Here is a 23,372-nt window from a genome sequence, read left to right as displayed (position 1 = left end):
TGGATCTACATCATATTAGTCACACCTTTAACGTCCTTTAACGTCCGTTTCCGGCTCTATTTTTTGTATTGATTTCTCCTAAGTATTTTTCCCAAGGTGTCAGGATTGAGGATCGAGATCGCTGCCTTGCGGCACACCCTGACGCATGTCACGGCGCTGATAAATAGTCTTGCTAGCATCTTCATTCCTCTATTTAAATGTTTCCGGCTTCGAATTCCAATGCAGTCCGCACTGTCATGAGTCCATGGCACCATTTAGTCATTTAATTTCCTGAATAAAAAAACTTATATTTAAAACTGAGTTCAGCTTAGGTTACGTGACATTTTTCCGATATTATTTTCTAATAATTAATTAAAACGTTATTTGATGCTAACTAGATATGAAAATTAAATTTTATCACATTTCTGTGTAAAGTCGTACAAGGCTGGATAGGTCTGATATATTTGTATACGACGATAAATAGGTCTGTCACCGTTTCTCTAAATATTAGGCCATCTCTAAATATAGGTTAGGCCATAGGCCATTGTTGTTTAAGTAGCCATCAATTACCAGTAAACGCCAACAAATTTAATCTTGTACATACAATTACATGAGGGAATATATTCCTATTTCGCTTTGGAGGTCGATTACTGTAAATTTCGAAAACAAAGCTCGCCTGTAATTGAACGTCACGTTTGAATGTCTGAAATTTAAGGTGCAGTTTGACATGTTTATTTTTCATTGCGTTAGTACTTTCTGATCCAGTTTTTTTAACAGTAGACCATCACAACATAATAAAGCTCCCTCACATGCACAATTAAGTTTATTGAATGTGTGAATTTGTGCGATCGCTGAGAATGATACTAGAGAACAGTTCCTGAACATTTATCGAATGCATATCGTATCATCCGACCTCCTCCTGTCCAGTTCCAAAAACATTTCATCATCGCTCCAAATGAGGTCCAGTTCTACTTGTTGCCGGTCCGAAACGGATTGGATCCTGCGGTGGATGTGGTATGAAATTATTCCCGGTCGTCTTTCACGATTGCCTACCGGATACGACTCAGTGGGCTACGTCTTTCAATTTCTTTATGCTTTCCTCCGAAGAAATCTTTTATCTTCGAGGTGAGATTTGTGGTGACACGAATTTCAAGAGCTCTGGACCAGTTTAGGAATAACAAAAGGTGCGGTTCAATATCGATACCTCCACTGCATAAACGCTCAACAATCGCCCACCGAATTATATCCGCTCATCTAGTACTATTAAGGCTATCTAGATGAGCGGATTGGATCGGAGCGGATGAGTGTGCGATTGTTGAGCGTTGGTATCGATATGCTGCGATTTTTTTGTGTGATCTATGTTAATTGGCAGATAATCTTAATGAGTAGTTGGCAAACTTTGCATTTGCATGAATGTGGTAGTATAATTTGTTAGCATGCATTACGTTTATCGGACCGTGTGGTATGCATCAGTGAATCCTTTTGCATGCTGGTGATTGATTACCCCATGCCAAACACCCTAGAGGTGGCCAGTAGGGTATTATGTAGATGTAGATTTATCTATTCCTTATCCTCCGTATAATGGTGATAGTTAACTTTTCTCAATTTTCCTGAACTCTATAACTATTGCTTCACCGATTGAAAATAGATATCTTTCAGAGCGGCGCGTAGAACATCAAATCAGAGCCCCACTCCATTTCCAGATTCGATCTAATTAAGGTGGGATATATTAAGGTAGATATTTTTCCGAAGGGATAGGTATGGGAATTCACTTTTCCCCCGAACAACAAAGGATTTTAATAAATACTAGACGGAACTTTGTTTGAGTTTTTCCTATTCATTTATTAACAGCTGGTGTCGTTACAACCCCCCGCCACACGTTTATTGAGGCGGATCGCGGAGTATTTTGCAGATGTAACCAGTTTGGTTAAGAATTGGGGTGCCGGTCGAAGAGTAATCGGTCCAAATTTGCGTGTATCCATTAGAAATCACCAGCTGACACACCTCTCTTCAAATCATGTCCTATTTTTGTACATGGAATCAGATTCTGTACACTTAACGACCTTGCGATTTATTCCAGTTTTGATTGGTATGGAATATTGGAATTAACGCGTGTTAGCTCATTTTCTTAAATGATTCATTCGAAGACTATTTCATTGCTCGATGTTTTGTGGTAGAGGTAATTTTCAAAATTCAAATGTCATAATTCTCTGTCTTATGTTTAGATTAGTCAGTGTGAACAATAAAAAGTTATGGTGCTTATTCACACAATTTATTTAAGACGACCGGTTACGTCGCAGAGGCGACATCTTCAGATACAGAAATCGTTATTTGTATAGTTATTTTGTTGCCCATTTGGTTGCTATTACACGTTGGTAGGGGAGGGTTGCGTTGGGGTTGGAGCGTTACTTAACGTCAGGGGAATTTCCAAGAGGGGGGAATAGTTGCCAAAAATATACAAAGCAAGTAATAGCAACCAAATAATAATGGCAATAATAATGGCACCAAATAAACAACAAAATAACTTTAAAAATAACGATTTCTGTACCTGAAGATGTCGCTTTGCGACGAAACCGGTCGTCCTAAATAAATTGTGTGGATAAGTACCATAACTTTTTATTGTTTACAATTGATTTTCACAAAGTTAAGCCAGAAACATTCGAGTTTAATCGATGTGAAGTTTACTCGCCTGTGGCCTGTTCCGGCGTGAGCTCTACCCTCACCTCCCCTTACCGAACCAACATTCGGATTGAATGACTACAGAGTGGTTCCCTGCGTATGTTTACTCTGTGTTGTTATCGCTTTTTCGCACCCCCTGCCAAGCGCCTCGTCTCTAGTTAATCTTGCAGACTTCCAATGCCGCCTAAGGACCAGCGATAGATACCCACTCCGGAGAGCCGATCCGAAACGGATCGAAACGTCTGCTATAGAATTCCCCCTCCGTCGACCGCCTTGGCATCCGAAGCCTTCGTCATTCATCATCGCTCCACCGACACGTTTCAATGGCTTCTTCCTTCTCAAAAGGGAGGGTTTTTTTTCTTCCCTAGTCCTTATCCGAAATCACCCTCCAAAATTTCTCCCTCTCCGCCTGGCAGTTTCGTACACGACCCATTACCGATGATCTTCTTCGGCAGGAGAATGTCTCAATCGTCTCTCGTCGGCCGTTACACCCCCTTCCACCTACCTCCCCTGTGACTTTCCGTTCCATCCACCCTCTCCCCCTAACGTTTCACTTCCCACCCCTCTCCTGAGAGTCGATAACCACCCACCCCCGCTGTATAGGCCTCCGTTCCGCCCTGGAGCGATTATTTAGTTCGCGGAACCGTTTTCGGCCGGCATCGGAGAATGAATATCGATATATTTGGTCCAGAATATCGATACGTGTATGCTTTGTTTGCCTTCAGCCGCACTGAGCGCTCATCTTATCTACATTTACATAATACCCTACGAGCCACATCTAGGGTGTTTGGTAAGGGGTGATCAATCACCAGAATGCAATTGGACTCCCACATGAACACCACACAGTCCAAAAAACGTCACGCATACTTACAAATTATACTACCATATGCTGTTAGAAATAATAATAAAATTATGAAACATGCATTAAGTTTTACATAGGTTAGTAGGATACACTACAAGTCATCTAATCTATTTATGAATTCTATCGCTGCCGTTATAATCTCTTATTGATCGTGGAAAAAAGACATTCTGAGTCTATCTATTCTACAATCTATCTCTCTTATTTTATTTATATGATCTGATATTCCGTTGTATGTTGGCGTCCTTAAGATATGACTAACTTCGTTAGAAAAGACACTGCTCTTGAATTTGTCCAAAAGGTTTAGTCTATTTTTCAATCTACGGTCTGACAGTGATTCCCATCCGAGTTTATCTAAGAAGTCAGCTATACTAACAAGACTATCGTGACGACCTTTCACGTACCTGGCATCTCAAATCTTTGCTCAGTGAGCAAGTGATCGCTCCCATGCTATGAAACTGTGAGATTGACGTCACGAACTTACCAGTCGCCATTTTAGCGAGCGTTCATCTACATCTACATAATACCCTGCGAACCACCTCTAGGGTATTTGGCAGGGGGTGATCAATCACCAGCATGCAGCATGCAATAGGGTAGTTTCCATTCATCAAAGAAAACGAAAGGCTTTGATTGCGGTTCGTTACCCACCATTATTGTATTCATAATACACAAATTATTTGGTTTTAGAAATACCAGTTTAGACGAATGGCAATGGTCAATTTTAACCGCATTTGAAAAAGGCCACCCATAAGATGCCACTCCACGTGACTTAACAGGGACCTAGTTTCCATACGAGTAGATAGGAGTTTTACATCGTCTGAGATTACCAATGCATGCATTAGGCACAGAGCTCAGGGAAACATGTCTTAATAATCACACATTAAAACTGGCTATAGTCAGAAAGTTTCCTTCGTATGATAAGGTATTAATAATCCATAATTAAGCCAAGCGATACCAGCTAGCAGGGTACTCTGCTACCTGCTAGTAGCCTGCATCAGCAGCCTGCACCTAGCGGCGCACATGTCCCTGCCCCAAGTTCACCTCACTTTGCGGCAGCGGGAACCAGAATGACGTCACACTGGCATTCATACTTATGTTAGCCGTCGCGTTTTCGCGCGCTTGAAAATTTTCAGTTTTCATTTAATCGCGAAAAATAGATATCATCATTAAAAAATCTAAAAGTGTGCAATGCGTACTCCAGGAGTAATAATCTTTCGATTTAGGCAACAAAAAAATAAAAGAAACCACCCTTTTGGACTCCCACATGCACATCACACGGTCGAAAAAGCGTCACGTATACTAACAAATTATGCTACCATATGCTGTTAGAAATAATAATAATATTAAGAAACATGGTAAGTTTTACATAGGTTAGTAGGCTACACAACAAGTCATGCTATCTATTTCTGACTTCAATCGCTGCCGTTATAATCTCTTATTGATCGTGAAAAAAAAACCATTCTGAACCTGAAACAGTAGAAACTCTGCTCTCACATTCGATCACCACAGATATAGAGACTGCATAGAGGATGCCCAATTCTATTCCAGTTATCTACGAGTTATTTTAGTTTTTGTGTTTAGTTTCGTTCTCGCACGAAATTAAAATCGTCAAGGAGTTTAGTTTTGACCCGGGACGAAACTTAACTCCCAGGAACGAAACTAAATTAATGGAAACTCCGCTGCTCATAGTTAAGCTTCGATCCCGAAAGCTGAGTGGAGGGGGATAAGAGGGAATAATTTCGACCCATTAGAGTACTCGTATAGTGAGGAGGTAGAGATGGTGGTGGAGAAAGAGGTGGAGGCATAGTAAAGAAGTTTACGCACCTAGCTCACCCATAGCCTCGACCACGAGCCCTTCTTTCACCGTGTGGCACTAAGTACCTATAATGGTTATTTGGTTAGTTGTGACAGTTTTACAATGCTAAGCGATAGTAGTGGTGATGGTGGCGACATGTCATCAGCATATAAGTGGTGGCTAATTTTTCGTTAAGTAATCGCGAATTCAGTGCTCATCCCATAAATCAAGCACCACAAGATCTGGGAGAATATCACCATCTGTATTTGCAACTAAAGAATTACCCTGACAAATTTCGGGAAAATATTAGGATGTTACATGAAATGGGCCTTGAACGCACCAATCACGGAGAAGCCTCCCGATATACCTATCAACACACCGCTCGAAAAAACAAACTGGTTTGTCTTTGAAAGCAGTCCCGCGCGAACTCCTGGTGAACCGCGAGGTACACATCTACCACCTCTATAACAGAGTATAGGGGCCATTATTAAATTTTATACGTAAGTCTACATCCTACTCCTCAAGCCTCATAGGCGTGTGGCGGGGATGCTACGGCACCAGCCGTTCATAAATAAAGATAAAAAAGAAAATTAGATTGACGGTACAGTGATTCACCCAGAATTTATTAAAGTCCCTAATTTTTCGGGGTAGATTATTAATTATACACAGGCAGTAGGTATTTAAGATAATTAAGTACAGTTAAAAGATCATTAAGCCGTTTTTTGCTTAGCCCGCTTCCGTGGTATCGGGATGAATCTTTGCGTGACATTTCGAAGGTCGCGTGTTCGAGTACCTCGTGGTTATCCAGGGCATGGGTGGTTTGTGTTTAGTATACATGCTTGTAAATGCCTTGTATTGAATTGCTGTTGATGGGGGGCAGTGGCGAAACTATGGGAGGGATAAGGGAATAGATCCTCCTCCAAAGCCTCAGAGAAATAAAAAGAACATTTAAAACCATTGTCTAGCCTTAACATGCAATAACTGCATCTGCGTAGAGTTAAATTTTAAGTGCCAAAATGATGTAAAATGTGTTTCCAGGCATGTCATTTTTCTTAATTTCCCGAACTCCCCTGCCTCTGGGTTGCCTGGGGGGGGGTTCGCTACCTCAGGCCATCTCATTCTCCCCCCCCCCCCCAAAGCATATCCCTAGTGACGCCGCTGAGTACCTGAGCACCTAAGTAATACAGAAATTGTAATTATTATGGTATAGTTTGAATTTTTCATGAAAATATAACTGATAACCAGTGGCGCCGACTCCATGGGGCCTGAGGGGGCCCGAGCCCCCTCAAAAATTCGTTATGGGATGAGGAAAAAATGTGCCAGGCTTGTCCATTTTCCCGGAGTGTCCAGATATCGAGATTCGAGTTATCAGGGCTCTAATGTTGATAATGTGACTCTTCTAAAATGCTTAAAAAACTTAAAAGTCACTAATTACAAAATTTCCCGGGGCAGGATCCCCGGTTTGGGACCCCCCAACATTTTTTGTAAGTCGGCATCTCTGCTGATAACTTCAGGCTTTACTTTGTGAAAACTCTCCATATTGGAAATAAAGAGATAAAACTTTGTAAGGTTCACTAATATTTAATAGAGAATGGAGTTATAATAATAGTGAACCTTACAAAGTTTTATTTCTTTATTTTCATGAACAGATCATGCACCTCGCTCCAGACTCCACACTGGGCACGCTTGCTCCAGCGAAAGCGTAGCCACACGGCTGGAACTGACTGAGAGACTACAACGGGGGGTGTCTCCCCCCCCCCCTCCTCCCATTATCCACCGCGGGACCCACCCTTGACATGGCCTACGTGAAAAAGCGGAGTCATCCGTCAGAGGGGAACCGTGGCATATCGCGCATCCTCCAGGACTCCAAACTCCCTTCCAATAAATACGCGATGCGTTATTTATATTTCGGCCCTAATGCGCATGCGTCAAACGTCCTGACAGGACCGCCCGAGGCCTTGCACGGAGAAACCGAAATCCAGGATAAGCCTCGCTCCCGACACTTGGGTCGAGGAAGATGAGTGATTGAGGTTCCCATGGCGAGGGGATGATGCTTTGTCCACCAAAAAAAAATATTTTAAACCAAGTATTCGTGAATAGTATTTATTAGAATCCTTGTCATCTAAGTCAAGTAAGTCATCTACGGTGTGCTTGACGATGCCATTGGCTATTTATACCGTTGAATCTTAAAGGCTAACAGCGATGTCTGCTATGAACGATATATTTTTTGAACATTCTACTGCTTAATGTAAGATAAGTAACTTGATGAAAAGAATAGCTGGTGTACGGAACATTGGCTAAGTCCTCCGGCCTGTATCCCATCCAATATGGGCTTCTCCCTTCATTTCGCAATAAGTCTTCTACAATTACATAATACCCCGCAAGCCGCTTAAAAGGCGTGTGGTAGGGGGTGTTAGGACACCAGCCGTCTACGCATAAAAAATGAATTCGCTCTACGAAGTTAGGACTAGCATTTATTAAAGTCCTTTATGGTTCGGGGGAAAAACGAATTCCCATATCTCATGTATTCAACATCTCAATTCCCATACATTCATATCAAGTCTTGCTTCCGTTCATCTACGCCAACGAGGTACAGTCACTTTCAAAAGTTTTAGGACAAAGTTTGTGACGTCACCTCTGCTTCCCCAGAAATTTTAGTATCCCTTTCTCTTTTTACTTACGAGAAAAAAAATAATGAGCAAAGATTCCGCATCGGGGATTCGATCTCATAATCCCCACCATCTTAGTCGCGCGTTTACTCCAATAGGGCACCGCAAGTGTTTGCAGTGGAAGTTTTGTAATACATACAAAAGAATCCAACAGTAAAAACCGGGCCAAGTACGCAGTAAAAACTCACGAAATAATCATTAAATCCGATATAAATTGAAACAAAGTGATCAATTTGCAAGAAAAATCTTCTTCTGAGTGAATACATATTCATGCGCGAACAAAATATTTTCGGCGAGTAACCAAGGAAAACAAAAAGAGTAAGGGAAACTAAAATTTCTCGAGAATCATAAGTTGCGCCACAAAATTTGTCCTAAAACTTTTGAAAGTGACTGTACATTGAAAGCCACCACCAGGGTGTGTGGCACGGGGTGATTCCACGAAATGTATGCAGCACTCAACCTAGCCTTAATCAGACACGCGCTCTGGAGACAGGCCAGAATCTAAGTGCTAAGGACCAGAACAAGATACTATTCTAATTAAATTACTAGTTTGTAGTATAAAAAACGAAAGGTAAGCGTAGTAAGTGCACACAGATACTATAGATGCGATATTTACAAATATAATAAGTTATTAACTAACCGATGCAGAGCTATTTCACCTGGTCCTAGTCAAGCTGTCTCATTGTCAGAGCTAAATTATCGCAAGTATTTAAGGTGCACGTTCGAAATGTTTTCTAAGGCACGTTTTTTCTGTTTGAGAAAATGTAACTGCACTCGCATGGATGCATTTTGATTGGGATGTTTCTATTCAATCCGATAAACGGAAAGGTTGAAAGTTGTCTTTGAATGAATTTTTGACCTAAGACGCCTCCTCATTAAGCGTTTCTTTGACGTCTTAAATGTAATGAATCCATAGTATTTGTATTCTGATGAATTTCAATCGTTTCCTATAGTCTAGGATTCATGTCTAACAAAACTTGATGATTATGGCACTCATGCATAAGAAGACCTCCTTTTAAAGGATGCGTGGAAGGAAATCCAAGATGGCGGCCGATCCTCCAAGATGGCGGCATATTCCCAAAGTGGGATTTTATTTGGAAACTTTTGTAATTTTATTCAGGATACCCAAATTTTCAGCTTATGAAACTTCTTTTCCGAAGTTAAGCACATTCTTTCTAACGCTATTAATACCACTCAAAATCATCGGCGCAATCAGATAATCATCGTAATGCGTAGAAATTTGTAAATACGTATTTTTGAATGAAATATAACGCTATTTTTGTCAAAATGACCGTAAACCACAGAAGACGGAGGATTCAGGGTAGGTATACCGTTTCCGTCACAGTTTACCAATCTCGTTCGCGAAAGACTTTTTGAAGTGCAAACCAATCGCGGACCGCCATTCGTTCAGGGTGTTCTTCTTCTGCTGTGGCGATATCCCACGACGGCTCCTCTTTGACGGATGAGTTTGCCTTTCATGTTTTTCGGCGCGTGTCTCCTGTTATCGCACATTGTCGCTCACGTACTCGCGAGACCTTTGGCTCAGACTGCAGTCGACGTGACTGGTCCTGGTCGGATTTATTAAAGGGGCCCCGAGCGACAAATCGTCTGAAGGACCGACGCGATGGACAAGGCTTATTATCCGCCTGAGGTATGCGTGGCCTCTCATGCGGTTTCCCACCCTTCACAGAGGGTCAGGGCGGGCGATAATTTTTCTCACGCGGACGCCATCCCTTCCGCTTTCGAATTCCGGGGTTTGCTACCCCAAAAAAAATCTCGATGGGGCTTGAGGTATTACAGTACGTCGCAACTAAGTTCACGTTCAATCGATCCGTGCGTGATATAGCGAAAGTTCGTATTCAGCTTATTAAAAACACATGTCTGTTTCCACACTCTTTTATTTACACCGACCATGGTTTCGGCAACTTGTGCCATTTTCAAGGTACATATCCTTGGGTGACAGCCTTTTTATATTGGTTTTTCAGGAGGGGGGAGGGGAGGGGTGTGTTCTTTCGAAGGTTACTGATGACGTCAATGGGCGATGGGTTGGAGGTAGGGTAATGTTCAGAAGGGGTGAGTGGAATGGGAACATATGGTCGTTACATAATTTAAAATTATCGGGGCAATTAACAATTTCAAACTGTTCTAAGTAATCCAGTTTCCGCCCCTTGCCATGTACATGTAAAATTTTTGCATAAAAATTGCACCAGTGGTGTTCGTCATTCAAATGTCTTGCAATTCCTGATGAGTCGTCGTTATTTAAAAAATATCGTCTATATTCTCTCATTTTCGTTTTAAAACTCCTCTCAGTCTAGCCAATATATTTGGTTTCACAATCGTCAAAAATCAGTTCATACACTCCACTTTTATTATCATTACAATATGCGTATTTAGAGTTGAACAATAATTTACCTAGTGTCAATGGATTATAAAAAGTCACTTTGGTTTTGTCATTTGAAATAATCCTGTCAAATTTAAAAGAATTTTTTTGGATAAATGGTATCTTTCGTCAGTTAGATGGTTTGTCTCTATTCCCACTGTATCACGCCGGGCACTGTATCTTTTATTCAAATTTCGTATTGTTATAATGAAATGAAATCGCACTTTTCCCCAATCATTTTAATGCGAAATTACATTATTTTAATGCGTACGACACGCTTCGGCTCACAGAGCCATCATCTGATAGAAAACATCGCAGTACATGGAGCATCGAATTTACACATTTGAGGAAGAGGTATTTGACAAGTTTGAGGAAGGGGTGGGAAATGGAAGTACTCACCCCCTTCCTCAGACTTTGTTCAAAAGTCATTTATTCGAATTTAACTCTAACGTTGCGTGGATAGACTTATTTTAATCTGTAGGTGTTGGCAGAATATTAGTTTATTTTTTAGAATGTTAGTTATTCGTGTGACAGACTTGTGTTACATATTATAAGACTGTGGCTGTTGGGAGCTCAAGACTGCATGTATTTTTACGTCTTCTTTTTATTGATGTATTCTATTTTTTTATATTCATCTGGTTTTAATGTTGGGTACTTATTGCATGCTTCATGTTGGTGATTTTTCACTCCATGTCAAACACCCTAGGGGTGGCTCGCCAGATATCATGTAAATATTGAACTAGGTATTGCACAATTACCCACATATTTTATTTGCAAATGAAGCGTTTTCTTGTTCACTATAGCATTATGAAATGCACTGTTTAATAAAACGCATCATCCGGAAATAAACTAAATAAGTGGTAGATTGTGCAATTTCTAATTCAGTCAATGTTGAGTTTTTCCGCCAAATGGTGCCAAAAATCATGTATGGCTTAAAAAAATGTTGATGGAACTCGATTAAAATATTTATCTGATATAATTTGGTGAACTGTTTTCGCGGAAGACAAGATAATATCTTGGGTATCTTCTGCTGCTATTTATGTTACACGCGTAGCATGTAAATATACCTTGAGCATGTAAAATATCTTCTGCGGGTTCTAGCCCTTCACAGAAGGTCGGAAGGGACGATACTTTTTCTCACGCCGGCACCTTCCCTGTCACGAGCAAATTCCGAGGTTTATGCCCTAAAAAAAGTTGAAGATACTTGACTAAAATATTTTCAAAACGCGGAAATATTTTTGAGAACTTTTTTAGTGGAGAACGTGATGATATCCTTAGGCCTTTCCTCTTGCTCTTTATGTGACACCCATGTCGTGGAACCTCTCGATTGATAAGCGCGCCCTCCGCGGCTTTCTGCCTTCACAGAGTGTCAAATAGAACCGTAATTTTTCTTATCTCAGCCCCACGCCTCGGATGTGAAAAATATTGGCACGAGCATATTCTGATCCCGTGTGACGATTTGCTGACCCCATAACGTTGGATTGATGACGGGGTGTGTCCCTTCCGTTTTAACTATAAATCCTATTCTCTCCCATCCACTCCCTCGTATACCCAACACTCTTCACTCTATCGCTGTTTCCAAAATCCCCTTCTCCACTAAGTACTCCCTCCATCAAAAACATTTGTCTCCTCTGTATTTCATCTATAACTTGCCTCCCCTCACCCACCATGTCCAGCACTTCGTCGTTCCTCTTCCTCCCCGCCCACTTAGCCTTCTCCATTCTTCTCCACACCCATATCTCGAACGCCTCCAGTCTTCTCTCGCCCTTCTACCTAAGAACCGTGTTTCCGCGGCTTTCTGCTACCATAGAGCGCTACACTCCAGGTTAAACTAAGTAGTCTTCCAGGATATTATTATTAAAGTATTCAACCGGTTAAGGTAGGTTTCCATGGAGTATTTAAGAAGTATTGTGGCATTCTCCCCTTCCTTCACGGACTTCCTTCTTCAATTCACAATAAGGCCTACTTCCTTTCATTCTATCAAAAAATCTTATTCTCTTCCTTCCTCTCCCTCGTTTACCCAACATTCTACCCTCTAACACTGTTTACAGCATTCCCTCCTCGAAAAGTACTCGGTCCATGCAAACCTCCTGTCTCCACCGTATTTTATTTATTTCCATACCACCGAAAACAGCTCTCCACGGCCTTTTACATGGGGGTCAATAATATTTTAACAGTTTAACGAACACAAAACTCCATGCCGTGGATAGGGGTAATTAGCCCAGGCGGGACTCGAACCCGCGATCTTCTGGTTGGCAGGCAAGGACTCTACCCCGCCGCCACCGAGGCCAGCTAGTCTCCGATCCCTCCATGTATCTCATCTAAAAGCTGCCTCTCCTCACCCACCATGTCCAGCACTTCGTCGTTCCTCCTCCTCTCCGTCCACTCCACATTCTTCATTCCGCTCCACACCCACATTTCAAACTCTCCTCGTCTGCTCTCTTCCTTTATCCTCAACTTCCACGCATCACGGCGTGAAGCGCTGCACTCGAGATCCGAATCTTCACTACCATTTCCTTTACGGTTTTACGTTAACATCCTCTTATTCGCTCTATTATTTAACGCCTCCTTTGCTGAAGGTATTCTCTTTCTAATAACATTACTATTTTCGTTTTCCTCTTAATTGCGATCCTTGTAGTTTTATCTTCTCCATACCACTGTCATCGTCACATCTAGAACTCCTCCAGCCTTTACTTGTCCTCCTTTCCCACCCAGTGCAATTAAGTGCAACGCTCCATCTTAATCCAGTTTAACACGAAGCTTGAAATCGCATATCATTCCAACTGCATCTTTTTGTCTATCAAGCTTGCAATCATTTTATAACTAGATCGGGGGATATTTTGCTACCTCGGCTTCAAGTAAGTCAAAGTCTTACATAGTTTATTTTTATATGCACCTTCGTAGATGCATCGGGTTGTGCAATTTCTTGCCTCGTGTAAAACAGTGCTTTTGACTCTCCTTTAATATATTCTTCACGTTCTTACACGGGGATACTCTCAGCAGCTATTTGCTATTCATTAACATCTCCTCCTTTAAAGACATTCTTTTCCGGTTATCCTTAATGCTCTGTCCATTTTGTGCTATTCTGCAGTCCATATATTTGAACTTCTCCACTTCTTTCATTTCGCGACCATTTCCTTTTATGTTTAGCCTGTTACAGGTGTACCAGCTCTTTATTTATACATCATTATCAAGACTTACCATATGTATTCCTTCATCAAACTGCTCCCATTCGCTTTGACACCTTTTTTCCTTAAAATCCTTCATTCCTTTGAGTCGGTGTTTCAATTGTGAGTGGTGCCGTCGCCTACGCGTGTTTACACGTACTCGATGTTTCCTTGTATCCAGTTTTAAGCTCTTGCTTTGAAAATAGTAGTGGTCCGCTTGCCGTAAAGGTCGTCTTTTGCTTATGCTCATCAACGCCCCTTTCTTCAGCCCTTCTCCCATTTTATATTCCACTCAGAGAGAGAAGAAGGAAAGTATATCCTGAATCAAACAATCATTTATTTCGATCATTTCTTCTCTATTCTCCTCTCTATGAGCGGTCTAAGAGCCAAAATGTACTTAGCGTATGCTTTGATAATATCGCTCATAGGTGGTACATTTTAGAACATTTTTTTAAGGACTTATTTTTGTTGGTAAGGCCAATCGGAGAGGTTTACTATTACATCGTTTTCCCATAGAACCATGCTTTGTTTCTATCAATGACCTTGATGGGTGGTAACAAAGCGTATTATATGCAAAGTGCAGTGTCATTTCCTCTGTAGGATACCGTTGAGTAAACCTTTGTTCCTTGATAAATAAAAGTGCACGTTGTGGTTTCTCTTTGCACAAAAATGAAAGAGGATTACAGGATACAGCGCCCATCATCATCTCCTGTCAGCTATTATCCTTTTGCGGCTCGCTTCCTGAACAATCTTTCGACCAGAGTTTGCCTTAACGTCCAGTGAAACTCTCCGGCCTCCCGTCTGTTTACTCCAGATTTGAGAAAATAAAAAAGTACTCCTCCGCGCCTTCTTCCTCGAGATTTTGAAGGAAAAAAAGCCTCTCTTCCTCACTAGCATAATCACCGCGATTACCAGACCAAATAAACAAGCGCGCAACAGTGAACGAAGCAGAAGAGGGTCTTGTGTGCATGGAACAGCTTGGTCGGGAGATGCATGTGGGAGTCCGTAATTTTTTAAATGTCCCAAAAATAAGAATCTTTCTGTCACTGTTGCCTGTGGGCAGCTCGAACTTTTACAGAGCGGGAGCCGCTAAACACTCGGAAAAGAAAAGACATGGGAAAATAGAAATAGAACAGAAAATAGAATAGAAAATGAAATTTACTATTCCGGGACAAGTGCGTTCCGTAGGAACATATATGATAATAAATATAATAGAGTCAGAAATATTACAAAAATATGTAGATTTACATTCTATATCGATGTCACAGAATGCGACTAAATATATGACAGAGTAAAACAACAAATACATATGTATATATAATTATCAGCAAGACAAACGTATGAACTCATAAATACATCTGATTTTATTAACTTTAGCATCAGCACAATAATCAGTTAACTTTAGCATTATCACAATAATAAGTTGAGTTACAATATTCAATTTACATGTAGCAATATTTCATAATATTTCTTTTTGAATTGACTTGCATTTTTAGATTTTTTTTAAATCGCATGACAATTGATTCATATTTTCGCAAGAGGTGATATAGCCTAGCGTAAATAGATGTTCTATGGTATGGTACGTATTTAATAATTAATTTAAAAATATTCTGCTTTTATTTTTCATTTTTTTTTTTTTTTTGGGTCTCTCTAATCTCCTCATCACGATTAGTCAAAAGTTCGCCTCGTTGGTATGCTCTATTGTTTTTTTTTAGAAACTGGCGGAATGCTACTTTATCTCATTGTGTCCTTTGGTGCGGGTAGTATTTTCTTATTAATTTCTTATGTATTTCCACGTTCATCCGAAAACAGCTCGCAACGGTCTTTCCATCGGGGACCCCAACAATTACCAACTGTACTAGTACGAACGCCCTCGCTCTGAATGGAGGAAATAGGGTGGTTTCCTATTATTTTTTATTGCCTAAATCGAAAGATTATTACTCCTGGAGTGCCCAATTCACGCTCTTAGATTTTCGAATGAGGATATCTATTTTTCGGGATTAAACGAAAAGTGAAAATTTTCAAGCGCGCGAAAACGCGACGGCTAAGTAGGAATGTTGGGAAAAGTCCGTGTGACGTATTTCTGGTTCCCGCTGTCGGCGTGTGAGGTGACCTTGGGGCGAGGCTTGAGCGCTGATACGACGTAGGCTGCCAGCAGGTAGCTGAGTACCCTGCTAGCAGGTAGCGCTTGACTTAAATAAGGATTATTATTCCCCTATCAAACGAAGGAAACTTTCCGAACTTAGGTATTTTTAATGTGTTATCATTAAGAGATATTTCCCTGAGATCTGTGCCTCATGCATGCACTGCTAATATCAAACGATTTAAAACTCCTATCTACTCGTATAGAAACTAGGTCCCTGTGACGTCACGTGGAGAGGCATCGCATGGACGCCAATCTGGCCTTTTTCAAATGAGGTTAAAATTGACCATTGCCATTCGTCTAAACCCATATTTCTAATACCAAATAATTTGTATATTATGAATACACTAATGGTGGGTAAGGAATTGCAATCAATGCATTTCGTTTTCTTTGATTAAGGAAACTACCCTATTTACCCAGGCGAGATTCAAACTCGCGACCTTTGGATCAGGAGGAAAGGACTTAACCCCACTGGCTTATTTTGTTGAAACTGTGCGCGCAATTAAAAGTTTGCGTTTCGACTTTGTTTTACTCAAGCACTGATTCAACCATGGGAATGGCTTGAATAGGCGAGGGTAGATTTATTCTCAGATTTAGCGACAGGAGCATGAAAAATATATATATTTACCGGCGTAATTCGGAGCAAATCTTTGATATTTTACATTTTTTAAGGTACTTGTATATTTCCTCATTTATTTCAAATGACCCAGGCTTCGGTGCATAATACCATTTTAAGTAGCCTTGCACATGACGCCTTGAACATTTTTTGGCAGATGAAGCCGTAACATTGGAATTATGTGCCGAAACTCGGGTTTGTTGGAATAAACATGCGTGGAAATTGACATGACTTTTCATTATGTTAATACAAGAGTATGGATGTGACACATTGAAGTGGGGGACTAGTATCTTTCTCCTCTTCTTTCCCACTCCTCTTGGGACTCCAGAATCATACACAATATTTATCCATCCGATCTTCAGCATTCTTCTATAGCAATCCATGTCGAACTCTTTCACCTTTGACTTATCTGTTGCCGTCAAAGTCATTGCCTCACTGCCATCGAGAAACATGCGGCATTATTGCGTAATATGTTTATGTGAAAAGATTAGCTGATAGGAGAACTGAGTGGAGAGCTGCGTCAAACCAATCCTAGGATTGTTGGCCAGTGATGATGATGATGTTTTAATCCTGCGTTATATTAATTGTGCCAGTGCTAATACTACAGGAAGCTCAAGGTCTTTCCTCGTGTTTCCATCTTGGATGGACCACAAGGGCCTAGCATCCAGTAACATGAGCCTAGATAATTATTTATATGATTTCCAAGGGATCCCCTTGAAACCCTTGGTGATTATATTTTTACGCATTACTTATTACTTACAATTAGTTGCAATGGGAGCAGTGGGAAAATCAACAGTGCCGAAACGCAATTTCCTTGCCTATTTTTAGGCGTGAAATATTACCCAGTATGTTATTTTTCATTCAAAGTTATTATTTGCATTTTATTACCTTTTTGTTTTGGTTACGAATATATTTATATTAGAAATTTTGAGGCAGCAAAATTGATATAAGTGTTAATAGACTACTATGCATTTTGTTAACCAGTGTCGGAATGGCGTTCCGGCTCCATGACACCATTAAATAGGAGGTCTTTTGTTCATAATTCAATCTTGGGGTAGTTAAAATCAGTATCTATATCATTGCATAAACTTTTTACGCAGCTAAATCAGTAAAGTATAATATTTTTCGCTGTCATCATAGGATATCGGAAAACTAACGCTAGTGTAAAGTTTCACACGCACCTGAACGCTCTTTGACGAAAAATTTGCCGAGAAAAAAAATTGAAAAAAATGACCGAGGTCCAAGCAATGCTCCGCTACCACCGACTCTAGCGGATAAAACATGCGTATGCATCTTTCATGCTCCGTAAGACGTTTTTCGATTGTGCGGCCACAGGATGGACTTCCAAAATACGAATGTTTTGTGCCGCACTAATAACTATTGGGATAGAATTGTACAGGAGGAAATTGTTATTAGCCTTGAGGAGGAGAGCTTAAACAGAGATAAAGGCTTCCAACTGAGCAGTGCCTGGAATGCCATAATTAATCGGTACATCCGAACACAACAATAACGGCAACCAGGGATATGAATAAATAAATAAGTAACGTAAAAAGTATCATTAAGAGTAAACCCCTGAAGATGATGGCAGACTCAGCCATTGAAACGTTGAGAGAATTAACCCAATACCACACACGGTGGGAATCCCGAGAAATTTGTCATCAATCTATGCGCCGGGAAAACCTAAAATTTTAAGAAAGCTCTTTCATCGCCTTCAGCTGTAGAAGTCAATCCCACAAGTCGCTCGCAGTCCGTATTTCCCCTTTTGATACAGAAGCTGCGAACTCTTTGCCTAAGCTCTCGTGGGCTGTGGATGCAGCCGTCTCGGAATGCGGAAAGATGTCTTTAAATTCCAAGAAATCCCCGGAAGTCCGGATGGAGGCGGCAACACTACGTCTAACGTCTTCTTTCTCTCTATGGATTATTTTTGAAGTCGTCTCTCTCGTTCCGTCATCTGGCCATAACTTCCTCCCCGACCGTTAAAAAAAAAAGTTTCCACGAAGTTGGGTGATGTATATGTGCGTCCGCGTTGTTGAAGGCGAGGGGTGGGCGGAGGCATATATTTAGTCCATATCAAACGACAGGCGTCTCCTCAGTAGCCCGTTTTGAGGGATCGACTCTGTGTGGACCATTAATGGTTCCCAGAATGAACCATAATATTTATATCGCGGAGCCTTTTAGCGATTTATGGACTACGGGAGGGGCAGCTGCCTTCATCTCATCAAGGGTTCTACCCCAGGGATTTTAGGAAAACGGTTCGCTCGAACATTATTTTTTTTCGGAGCTTTCGTGATCCATACTGGGAGGAGAAAAAATGTGTCGCGAAAATTTAACCCTGTTACGAGTATGAAACAAAATTACTCATGATGTTTAGGCCGAAAACGTGCCATTTTTAGATTACACAAACTTTGAGCGAAGCGCTGCGATTGGTCATTAGTTTGCTCTGTTGCCGGATGTTCTGAACAACTCGTGCCTTCAAAATCATTGTCTGCCGGAGATCGCAATGTATACATTTAACTTTATTCTATATTTGAGTACATACCTGGGTACCCAAATCACAGAAAATGGAAATAAATGATTTTCAAGGAAATATATCACTATGAGCTCCAAGATACCCGCGTTGTAGCGTTTTGTTTATGTAAAAACACTTCTAATTTTCGATGAAGGCTGAAAATACCAATTTTTTTTTAGTTTTATAATGAATATGTATACTATTTGTATACGAAAATACTCTCACCCTAGTAATTCAATCTTAAGACTGGTATGCGAAGGTGAGGCTATTGATCACCCCGTTCTAACCCACAGGCGTGTGAATTTCACACATTTAAGTTTTTTCTGGATATATACAATTACTTATACCACTTACTTTTTATCAGAGCGCGACCAGGGTTTCAATGAATTGTCATCATCTTCAGGTGCTAATTATGATTTGTTTATTTTATCGTTACCTAGTTACTTGATGAATTTTAAAACGGGCGCCAGAATATGGGAAAAGGATGGGTAGAGATATTCATTTATAAGAGTACTGTCTTGACTTTCAATAATTTTTAAAATTTCTAACTGTTCCCTAGAATCCAGTTCACGGCGGTCATTGCAAAAATTTAAAATATTCATTTTAAAATTCGCTTCTATGGCAGTTGCTCATTAAATGTTTAGCAAAATTACTTCTTTAATCTTTGCTATGTTTGTAAGCACTTAAATGTTCTTTCTTCCTGTCTGTCCCACGTATACACCAATGCAATCGCTGCATTTAAATGAATATACTCCACATCTATCCAATTGGTCTATCTGATCCTTACATTTAACGATCAGTCTCCTTAGAGTGGCATAAGGTTTAAAAGCCATGTGGAATTTGTCCTTGGGTAATTGATGAGCCATTTTCAGAGAAAGTGCATCTAGGTACGTCACTGTGGACCACTGCTTCTTTTTATCCTCGTCCGCCGAAAAATATCACTTTAATTTAAAAAATATCAATAATATATTTTTTCACGAATTAAATTAATTTCCCTGGACCGCCTCGCAGCCTCGGATTTTTTTGGGGGTGCCCGAAGACTTCACCCGGGATTAGCCATAAAAGTGGGTTTGAAAAAAGAACGAAACCCGTTATTTTGATTTCTCTTCTACTCAATACCAACGCTAAAGTGAACGATGTCTCGTGATGATTGCTAAGACCCAATATTTCCTTTTAATACTCCCTCACTAACTCACTAAGTAGCCGACGTCCTCCCTTTCCATTTGCAATCCTAAAAACTGATCATTTTTACTTCAATACGGCTTGGAAAAAAACCTCCACGTAACATACTCATACGAAGTAATTTTCCAAAAACAAATTAACCACTAGTCTTGTGCCACATTAGTATTATAGCAATATTTACGATTTTTTACTTTTATTTTTGTGATTTGGTTCTTAGATAATTTTTTAAATAAATGTGTTTAATTTTTTTAATTTTGACAGTGTGATAAGTAAATATTTTTTATAAATGTATCGTGAGTACTCAATCCAGATTGCAAAAGTGTGATAATGACTTACGGAAATGCAAATATTCATATATATAGTTGTAAAATGTATATATTTTAATTGCAAAAATGAGATCTGAGAGAAATGAGATAAGGCAGATAGAAATCTGATGAGCCAAATATTCCTCAGAAGGAATCTAAATGTAAAGGAAATTATGACCGAAAAAAGTATTTTGTTATACTCAAATGAAGTTCAGCGTTTGCATGCAATGGCGAAAGAGGCTAAGTTTTATCTATCTCTTTACTACGCGATATCTACGATGCGGAGTAGGTGACAACAGTGTTTAGAATGTTATAAATACGACACATGAAAGCCGATACCGTATAGGAGGACGAAATGGTGCGATAGTACATCATTGTTGGCAATAGGATAGTTTCCTTCATCAAAGAAAACAAAAGGTATTGATTGCGATTCGTTACCCACCATTAGTGTACTCATAATATACAAATTATTTTGTTTTAGAAATCCCAGTTCTGATGAATGGCAATGGTCAATTTTAACCGCATTTGAAAAAGGCTAGATTGGCGCCCATGCATTGCCACTCCGCGTGACGTCACAGGGACCTAGTTTCTATACGAGTAGATAGGAGTTTTACATCGTCTGAGATTACCATTGCATGCACGAGGCACACAGCTCAGGGAAACATGTCTTAATAATCACCTATTAAAACTGCCTAAGGTCGGAAAGTTTCCTTCGTTTGATAACATATTAATAATCCTTATTTAAGCCAAGCGCTACCAGCTAGCAGGGTACTCAGCTGCATGCTAGCAGCCTGCGTCGTATCAGCGCTCAAGCCTCGCCCCAAGGTCACCTCACAAGGCGGCAGGGGGAACCAGAAATACGGCACACGGACTTTTTCCCATGATTCCTACTTAGCCGTCGCGTTTTCGCGCGCTTGAAAATTTTCTCTTTTCATTTAATCGCGAAAAATAGATGTCGTCATTTAAAAAACTAAAAGCGTGAAATACGTACTCCAGGAGTAATAATCTTTCAATTTAGGCAATAAAAAATAATAGGAAACCACCCTATTGGCTCCATATGTGGGTGTGACGTAGGAGTCTTCTGACTGTGTTGACGATAAAACCGTCCACGCATCACAAGGGGGAGTCTTTTGGGCTGATTAGTGAGTTAGGGGTGGTGGAATACGGGCCCACGAATGAGGGTTTGCTTTACTCCGATATTTATTGGAGCATTCAGTCGGGATTGGGGGAATGGAGGGGTCCTAGGGTCCATTTTTTTCGGTTGATGTTCATTCCTACCGCATAGGACGTTCCAACTAGTGGGGCGAAGATGACACATAGCTGAGTGAACTCTTCCTGTCATTTGTCAAGCAATGAAATGCCGCGAGTATATCTGCCGAGAGAGCTAATGCACCCCCTCACCGAGAGGGAGGGGAAAAGGAAAATTAAGGGGATTGGGAGATGTACCGTAATGACTCTATGAAGAGGAGGGTGCCTGCATTTCCACGCAAAGACCTTTCATTTCCATCGCTGCGGTCCACTGATTTCAATTATCTCCTTTTTTAGGACTTGTGCAAACATAATTTTCCCCTTGCGGTAAGAGGGAATATGTGGTTATTTGGACCCGCATGCCTTTATATTCAAACCAACCATATATTTGAATCACCGATTAGTTTCACGATTAAATTATAGGGAATGGTGATAAAAAGGTTGGCTATATGTAACTAAAAGAGACCAAGGTTAAGTGATTCTGTAAAGCATCGCTAGCTAGTAATGCCAGACTCGAGATAAAAGTTAGTGGACAAAAACTTGACTAGGTACAGCAATTCAACTATTTGGGCAGCACATGGGAATTAAAGGGCGATGGCCTCGTTGTAGAATTAAGATGGAATGTTATATGAAAAATTTTCGACTATGTCGCCGCGTGAATTTTCGGGTGGCCCCAACAAATTCGGGTCGCCGAGTTAATCGTCCATCTGATTGCAGTGCTCGAAATTTCTTAAAATATCATTAAATCGTCTGCTAATATTTCACCTCGAAAATAACTAAATGATTGAATTCACGATTCAAACGCTTCCAAGCAATAGTGCACATCCCAATTGATGCATTGGTTTCGTACCGCAACTCTTGCTCAAAAAAACGAATGAATTTGTTTCAATAAAAAACTGTCAGTTAAATTGTTTTTGACCACCGGCTTCGGTCGCGAATGATTGACGACTGACATGCCGTAAATGAGTGACCGACGACCGCCTTCGGTCGTGAACGATCAACAAGCGAAATCGTTCGCGAGTGGAACCAGTTATATTGCCTTTCGTCGGAGTGATCCCGTTCACCAATCGATCACACATAAGATTTCAGTCGCGCGTTTTAGTCGCTCACGACCGACCCATAATTTGTTGATAGGACTTCTAGTTTTCCAGCGCTCACTCACGTCTTCGATGCGAGGATTGGTTTACTTTTGCTAGCGATAGAGCCACTTCGCTCTACGAGCCGCGAATATTACAAAAGAGGATCGTGAAGTCGGCCTCTAAATGTGTTGTCACCACCGCGAATTTAAATGGGCTTATAAAAGTCGCCACTCGCGTCGCTGACGGTCAAAGTGATCCTAGTTTCAGGGGCAAATAAGGTGTAATTAGGGGTGATAACCGAAATTTATGAACATGATGATGTGATCTATTAAAAGCATTACTCCACATTGCTGTTAGTCGCAATTACAAACATACTGCTGAAAATTATTGGGAAAAGGTGGATCGCATTGCACTCATCACCGCGCCGCGGACATTTTTGCAAGACGATTAAAATGCGACCGAAAAGGCAACAGGAATCGGCCTTTTATGGAATGGAATCGGGCTTCCTCTATGCAGAAGGATGTTGCTTATTTATATTTTTTCTCAGATTTTTTATTTCTTCCCCCTAAAATATGCTATGGGGTGCAGAATGGATATTCTGAAAATTCGGCTCGTTTTTTTTTAACATTTAGAGGTCACTCAAAGAGCATAAATGCAATAGCATTTCATTTTCCCGATTTTTTAAAATAACATCATTTTCAGGGGTGACGCACAAATTTACAGTTCTCCTGGGCCAAAATTCGCTCCATTTTTACATCCGCT

Source organism: Ischnura elegans, chromosome 6 (genome assembly GCF_921293095.1).
Source record: "Ischnura elegans chromosome 6, ioIscEleg1.1, whole genome shotgun sequence".
Classification (NCBI taxonomy): domain Eukaryota; kingdom Metazoa; phylum Arthropoda; class Insecta; order Odonata; family Coenagrionidae; genus Ischnura; species Ischnura elegans.
Note: the sequence above shows the minus strand (reverse complement) of the source record.